The 7,873-nt window shown below is 40.5% G+C and overlaps 1 long non-coding RNA gene across 1 annotated transcript; it reads right to left on the bottom strand.

The window, feature by feature from the left end:
• Nucleotides 1–523: 523 nt before the first annotated feature.
• Nucleotides 524–6,265, bottom strand: LOC139051615 (uncharacterized). The gene is made up of 3 exons (XR_011509435.1): nucleotides 6,144–6,265; nucleotides 4,169–4,330; nucleotides 524–547 (listed from the first exon to the last, which is right to left on the bottom strand). It is a non-coding gene; the product is annotated as an uncharacterized lncRNA (long non-coding RNA).
• Between the last annotated feature and the right edge of the window lie 1,608 nt (nucleotides 6,266–7,873).

Here is a 7,873-nt window from a genome sequence, read left to right as displayed (position 1 = left end):
GTACTATATCCGTTAAAGTACAGGTGCTTCCCGTATTTCATCTTGCAGAGCATATCCATTATTCGAAGAATGTGCCATCGGGGACAAAATTGCCCAGGACGTGCGAGAGTCGACCGAATTTTATTGGAGTGCTATTTGCTGGGATCAGCCGTGCCACCATCTGCATTCAGAATGTGCATTCGTGACCCACTGTTTTCAGCGGTCTTGAGCAGAAATGCAATTTGGTCATCACTCGCACTTCCAGGGTACTTTTGTCCACGATAGTACATCTCCTTTAATGCAAATGTCATGAAGGCAGCTCATAGTCAAAGCAGCAGGTCACCATTGAGAAAATTGTCTTGCCAACACACTGACATAGCTGCAGAGATAAAACACTTTGCACTTTGTGATATGAATGCACTGCATAGCATATATACAGAAAGGTGCAACATTTCAGTCCTCAAGTTCTTAGATCACAGAAGCAACTTTATTTTCTTCAATCACTCGTCTCGCACTTCTTTCTGGTGAAAGTTGTTCTTGCCTCCAAACGCTTGCAAGGATAAACTTGCTGCTGTTAGGAGAAACAAATAGTATTCGTGAATATCCATCCTAAAGAAAGCGGCAAAAAAGTATAATCACAGAACACGACAAAGCAGTAACTTCGGTGTTAGAAAAACATGTAAGTAGATCAACATTGTTGGAACAAGGGATGTTGCTGTAGCCAACATTTCGACATAGGTGCTTGTCATTAGGGTAGCAAATGTTTTCCTTGGCTGTGTTGTTTTGGATTTTGCATATCTCACTGGCCCCTAGCCTCATTGGGGGAGAAGTGACTGGTGCATATAATAGGTCAAGAGAAGCCAAAGTGTTAAAATAAAGGAAGGAAGGGTGTGCTTAGCAGTGGTGATTGTGATGGAGCGGGTATGGGCGATGCTGTCAGTACTTGCCAAGAGTAGGGGTGACCAAAACAGAAAACGATGTACCCATGTAAGCAGTCATTAATCCATTAGACCTAATCTTCCCAGAAGACAAAATAGGTATAAAGATAAACAGTTTGCACTTTTGGAAAAGGAAAACGAAGAATTAAGGAAAATAAATTTTGTATCAAGATGCATCTGGTTAAGATCACTGCAAGTGGTAAATGAAGGCGCATTATGAATATATACTTGGTTGAAAGCCGATGAAGAAAAGATATATTAACCAAATATTAAAAAATAGGGACATTAAAATTAAACTGGGTATGACCATAAAACAGTAAAGAACAGCCTGTGGAAAAAAAATGGGATGGATAATATAACCAGGTGCAAGATTGCAAAACGTCGAGCGCTGTTTATATTCATGCTGCTGTTGACAGCTTCAAGTTTCTGTCTTCCTGTGGAACCTTTGTCTTACTTGAACAAGGAAATGGGTCATTTTTTAAACAAGCCAGTTCAAATGCAGTTCAAAGTTTCAGCAGTGTTATATAGAAGAAAATATTATGGCCAGTTCTGGGTGTGCTTTCATTCAGCAGTTATTTCCACTGGTGTAAGTTCAAAATTTAATGGTCTAAATGGACCTTGGCTCTTGGCAAACCATTAGCTGGTCTTTTTTTCAACACAGACGCCTGCACATTATATGTGTTGGCAGGAATGCTAGCGAACTACATTATACTTGTTGCCACAACCAAAGTGAAACTTGGTAACAGTGACTGAAAAAAAAACCAGCATTGCACAATACTGATTCAAGTCGTCTGGAAAAGTTGCTTAAGTTAACGTACACCCCCTACCCCACCAGACACAATTATTCACCACACTGACTCTCATGGTGTCAACCATGCTATTACAAGACTAGGCATCAAGTGAGGAGAATTAGGGGATAAGAGGGCACAATGCTTTTTGTTAGAACATCAAATGTGCTTTGCATAAATGCTACATTCCAACTAACAAAGGAGCAACCGGTTTGTGAGATAGTGACCAATGCATACGAAAGCTAATGACATTCTGTGCAGCAGAATCTTTACGATTAGGTGTTATGCGCACAAGTGCACTCTTTGACACAAAATGACATCCTGCAGTCAAACCTTGTGCCAACATTAGAGGTTGAAAAACACCGTAGTGGAAAGCAAAGAGTGCTAAATTTGTTGCAAATTACTAAAAATTATTCGATTATTCATTATCCTTACTGTTCTTTAAAAATTCACAGATTGTTCCCTACGGGTGCTGTAAACAGGCACCCTGCTTTTACAGTGGTAGCAACAATGATCTGTGGCACAGACAAGAATAAATGCTCATGAAGTTTGTGCAAGAGTATACCCTACAAATTGCACCCCATTTCACATTCCAATATGGTAGAAGAGGAAGACGAAAAAAACTACTTTCTGGTGGAGGATGCATACCCTAGAATAGAAGAAACAAGTGTACCCTAACCATTGCTGCTGCCGATGCCTGTGCACCAGCAGTTACATATAATATGGCAGTTACAATTGTTTTTCCACAAGCACTGCAAGCTGCGGCCAGTTTACCAGTACACAGCTGTAATAAATTTAGGGCAAGCTAAAGCTCTCTAATGGATTTATCTCATATGACACAATTGGAATGCAATATTCTGCAAATAAGTGAAGCGCGATGTGCCATCCCATACAATGAAACACCCTTGAAGAATCTGAATCACCACCTGCACTCTTAGGCAAAGTTACACCCTTTGGAGTGTCCCTTCTGCCACACAACAATAATCGTTATCTGCCTTGATGCGTTTCCTTTCTTGAAAACGCCACGCCCGCTACTTTGCTGTCGGGAATGCTATCATGCTGATAACGCGCATGCCGTTCGTTACTGGAAAGCACAGGGCTCGCAGCGTTAAAGAAAGGAAATGCATAAAGGCAGATGACAATTATCGTTGTGCGGGAGAAGGGGCACTTCAAAGGGTGTAACTCTGCCTAAGAGTGTGGGCCGTGACGAGAGAAAAGAGTGTGTTCTGTGTAAAGTAGTGCACCTGTATAACCTAAAGCTTTGGAGAATGCATTTAGTATGAGCTGGGAAGGTTCCTAATTTTAATTGCACACAGTAAAAACCTCCATGCAGTTTTGCAAAATGCAAACCCCCTAACTTTTTGTTGTTCAAACGTAATGACACGTCGGGCCATAACATGTACATTATGGGTTTCGTTCCCAAACAATCAAAGTGAATAGCACCAACCTAAGTGTTATGTGCCTTCTTGTTAGTGTCGAATGCTGCGATCGGCAGAGAAACGGATTTCTGGAGCAATATAAAGTATTAGGTACTGTGATCTCAGTTCTTTCACTGCTGTTTACGCATTATCGGGTCTTAAAACGAGGAATAAATACATGCATATTTTACCTCACAACCCTCATAAGTATTTAGTAGTCTGGATTATAAAGGATTCCAGATTTACAACGCAGGACAGATTTTATTCCACTGAAAGAATGGCATCATGCCAATGATTCTGCATTTGGTGCTATATTTATTTGTATTTAGTTCAGTTGGAATGTGTGTGTATCGTCAGCGATATCGCTTGACATGTTTTAGATTGACTGTTTTCTAAATTTAGGCAAATTCGTATTTGCAAATAACCTTGTATAACACCAAGAACTTGCTTAGCAGGAGTATTTCTAACATTTGCAAGATATGAGGCTCTTGAATGCATATCTAAGCCTGGAGTACACGCCGCCCCCTAATCTCATCAGCAAGTTTCTGGAACTCATCTACGAGGTTTCTTATGATGAATGTAAAGTTGCTTGAACGGGAGAAATAGGGAATTTATAACAGGTGAATTATGCAGCATAAGAATGATGTCAGCAAGAAGCAAGCATCAAGAAGCACTGTCACTCAATGTGCATAGACTGTCAAACACAAGAATTATTTGGGATGATTTAAAATTCTGGCATTGGAACGAAATGTCCTTTAATGTATATATAAACTCTGATTATTCACTCTACTACCACTACCTTCATTAGAAACATTCATAATCATTATCCTATCTATGCCACATCATCCTAGCTAATATTCAAGCCTTCATAAGCTGCTTTTTTTACTGCTAATTCTCTGTGGGAAAGAGGTGTCCGTATGAATACCATTACCCGTTTTTTGATAAATGATAAGGGAAAAACTTCACACCAAAAATGCATTGAGCTTGAGCAAGTTCTGTGTTTGATGCTGTTGATTCTATTTTCCCTTTGCCATCATTGAGCCACCTGGTTAGCTAAGTAGACAGAAAAGCTGCAGGAGAAAGGTGGGGGTGCCAAACCAGACTTGTGCCCCAGGGGACCTTTTCACGGTCACTGGAGGAACTGCCTGTGGCCTCGGCATCTTCCTTGAGGGCCATGGCCATGTCTAAGAAACCTTGTCTCCACAGGCTGCACAAAGAAAGATAATTTGCTGAGCTAAGTCTTTTTCTTAAAAGAACCCATTTAAGTTGTATTCGTGGCTTTGCACCACAAAACTGACACATGACTGGCCACTCAAGACACTTTATGTGTATTCGCAGGCTTATTCCTTGGAAAAACACTTTTATGTAGCACACAATGAGTAACAGTAACAAAAAAGTGTATCAGGAAGCTTTCATATTGCTCTAGAACTTTAGATTGACACATTTCATTTAATTATTTGAGATATTTAATAACTAATTAAGAATTATGTAATTAGGCAGAATGCACAAAATAATCAGATTATCTTCAAGCGATGGCAAACATTACCTTCATTTTGTCTAGTTACATCGCATTTACATATTTCTAAATCTTGGTGCATGATAGTTAAGCCACCCTGTAGATCAAAAAACAATATTAAAATTTTCATAATCATCTCTTGCGTGTTATTGGTGGCTATGGTTGCTTCAAGTTATTCTTTCAGTATGGTACAAGCAGTTTTGAAGTGAAATTGTTTTGCATGGAGGGCATGCAATCTAGACAATCAAGCAAAAGGTCAAGTTGTGTTCACTATTCAGATGTTTAACTAAGAAGCTGCAGGAAAAGGAAACAGGACACAACACCTAATAAACAATGCAAAATTTGAAAATTTAAATTGAACAAGAAACCAGTTTTTGAAAACACAGAAAAAAAGCCAGCAGCTTACATTGAATACACCCTTGCTATGTACTCCAAGTGAAGTTGTTACCGCAATGCTTGGGCACCATATGAACGTAACAATCAACAACTTCGAGCAGAATATTAACACCACTAAATGAACTGGCCTTTGAAGATTCTTGATCTGAAATCCTCAACGACTTGTTCTGGCGTTTAATCTGTCAAGCTCAATCTGTATTCTCAAAAGCTGGCTCTCGGCCATAATTTCTCTAAATGCAACATCAGCTTAAATCTCAAGATAGGGTTGACCCTGTAAATAAAGTGGATAATGCATGGCAAACATCATGAACTCTCTTACATGTTAACCAGGGGGTTCACTCATGCAGCCATGAAATTGTGATGCAGACACGATATATTGAAGCTGGTTTTGTGAAATGTTTCATGCTTCCAAGGCTTCTTCAGTTGTGAAAGCTGTCTCCACTAGCTAAATAAGCGATGAGAATAAAAAAAGAACTTCAACATGCTCGCAATACGTTGGCCATTTGCAAGTAAACAGCAGCCTTTTTGGGCGCCCAGGTTGCCTGGTGCAAATCTATTATGCCACAGTACTTGCGTTACCCAGTACCAGCCACTTTAAAATGCAATGTGTTCAGAGCCCTTTCCCTCTCTTTTTCTGCTTTGAAAACAGTTTAACATGTGTTCAGTGGGCGTCGAGAAAGGGGACAGAAAACACTGTGCACCACTGATTTCTAACATGTTTCGCTGGATGCAGCACACCGCACCGGATGCAGGTGCAGCCAGTGGAAATGCGATGTCATGCAGTCGCTTGTCCTGGAAGCAGGGCATATGGTGGACTAACTAGTGCGCGCGATCAGATAATATTGCTGCCGAAAAACTTTTCTTCGTGGTTTTTCACATTTTAGGAGGTCTCTACATGTCTGGCAAGCGCTTTTATGACAATCTGAACCCGTATACGATAGTGTTCTCTTACATCGTTTTTTCTGATTTACCAGTGTTTCCATTGCACGCCACTTATGTTAGCGACACTGTAGACACTACAATGGAAAAATTCTGGACACCTCGAAACACTGCTTGGGTAGTTTATGGCACATCAGGCAGGCATGTTAGGGGAAGAAATGCCACACACCCGTGCAACAAAGTGGTGCCGCAAAGTTGTGAAGCACCAACTTCCGGGACAAGGCCGGCTTTAGTCGAGGGCGCTCGATGTGCTGTTCATCCCCTGTAGTAGAGATCAGTGGCATGGACCCTTTTATACGGGCTGTCCTTTCTGGCCGGAACCTTGGCAACAGCTTCCGCCATACTTTTTTTGAACCTGCAACATGTGCAGAGAAAGTCACATCACTGTGCTTTGATTGTATGGCTTTATTGTTCTACACATTCTATCAAATGATTAAAAAATACAGTTAACACATTTTTACTACTGTATATAGACAGTCTAGTTGCTATACATGCGAAACATTACCATTCCTCTGACAGAATGCAACAATAGAAGCGTACACTGTAAAGCTACCCTAAAATTTAAATTGATGTGACACCGTATGAGCATACAGTATGCTTACTGTATGCTCTAGCCCTGTGTCAAGAAAAAGTTAATTGTCAATCATTTATGGTGTATTTCTGCTTATTCTGGGTCATCAAACTGTACAATGTTCCAAGTTTACACATTGTTGGCTTTTGATTGCCTATGTGATCCGTTTCCTACTTATGCATGCAGTAATCCCACTGTAATAAGGAAAAAGAGAATAGGAAATGCCGTGATAATCTTCCACATTTGATGAGGGCAGGAGCAATGGCCAATAGCATGTGGTTGAAGCTACATAAATACTCAGTTTTCGCACAGCTTAATTATTCAGCAAGTAATAAAGAGCTATCCTGTGCACCTCTGCATGACCAATAAAATCTGACTACTTGACACTGCATTAAGGCTGCCGCTTGGTACTGTGTGGCAGTTCAGCTTTGGTTTTCTGATATACAGAACTGTTTAGGTACCAGTAGTTTACTTTGCGATAAAATGGAGCTTTGAGCACTGGTCATTTGCACATAAATAATGCGACAGCAAATATAACAAAAGGATAGGAATATGGAAAAAGTACATACACATTATGATTATAATGTGATGTGATGCCACAATGAAACAGAAAGCAATGCATAGAAGTGGACGGCGCTTCCATGCCACCAAGGTTATTGGACAGACAGTACTTCAGAAGTGCTCGCAACACAATGTGTTGGCGGGCTAGTTGGTGTGAATCCATAAATACTTTGTTAAGCGCAAAACAATGGACACAAGAAAGACGACCGGCACAAGGCACTACACTCAACTGACATCACTTTATTGCGTCGCTCCTTTATAAATAGTAGAATCTAGAAGAACATTCGCAGTGAGCACCATGTGCAGAGACCACCAACAACCAATCACAAGAGCGTACTCATGCGACGGGATCTAAAAAACCATATTGAGCACTGCACAAGGTTAAAGAAGACACACTAATGCACTGTGACCCCAATGACTGTATGAAGAAAGCTTCCGATAACTCTCGGGCGGTGGTATCACAGCACTTTTTCAAAATCGTAGTATCACAAAACATGGCTTTGCACTTTTATATTTTACAATGTTGAGCCAAATGGGAACCTGTGCCTGTTGGTATGGATCGCTTAGGTTCGCAATATTTCGTGATACTACGATTTTGAAAAAGAGCCGTGATACCACCGCCAGAGAGTTATCGGAAGTTTTCTTCATACAGTCATTGGGGTCACAGTGCAATAGTGTGCTTTCTTTAACCTTGTACAGTGCTCAATATGTTTTTTTTATTCTGTCGCATGAGTGTGCTTTTTTGATCAGATGTTGGTGGTTCCTAC

Source organism: Dermacentor albipictus, unplaced genomic scaffold (genome assembly GCF_038994185.2).
Source record: "Dermacentor albipictus isolate Rhodes 1998 colony unplaced genomic scaffold, USDA_Dalb.pri_finalv2 scaffold_13, whole genome shotgun sequence".
NCBI classification, from domain to species: Eukaryota; Metazoa; Arthropoda; class Arachnida; order Ixodida; family Ixodidae; genus Dermacentor; species Dermacentor albipictus.
Note: the sequence above shows the minus strand (reverse complement) of the source record. Positions and strands in the feature narration are given on the sequence as shown.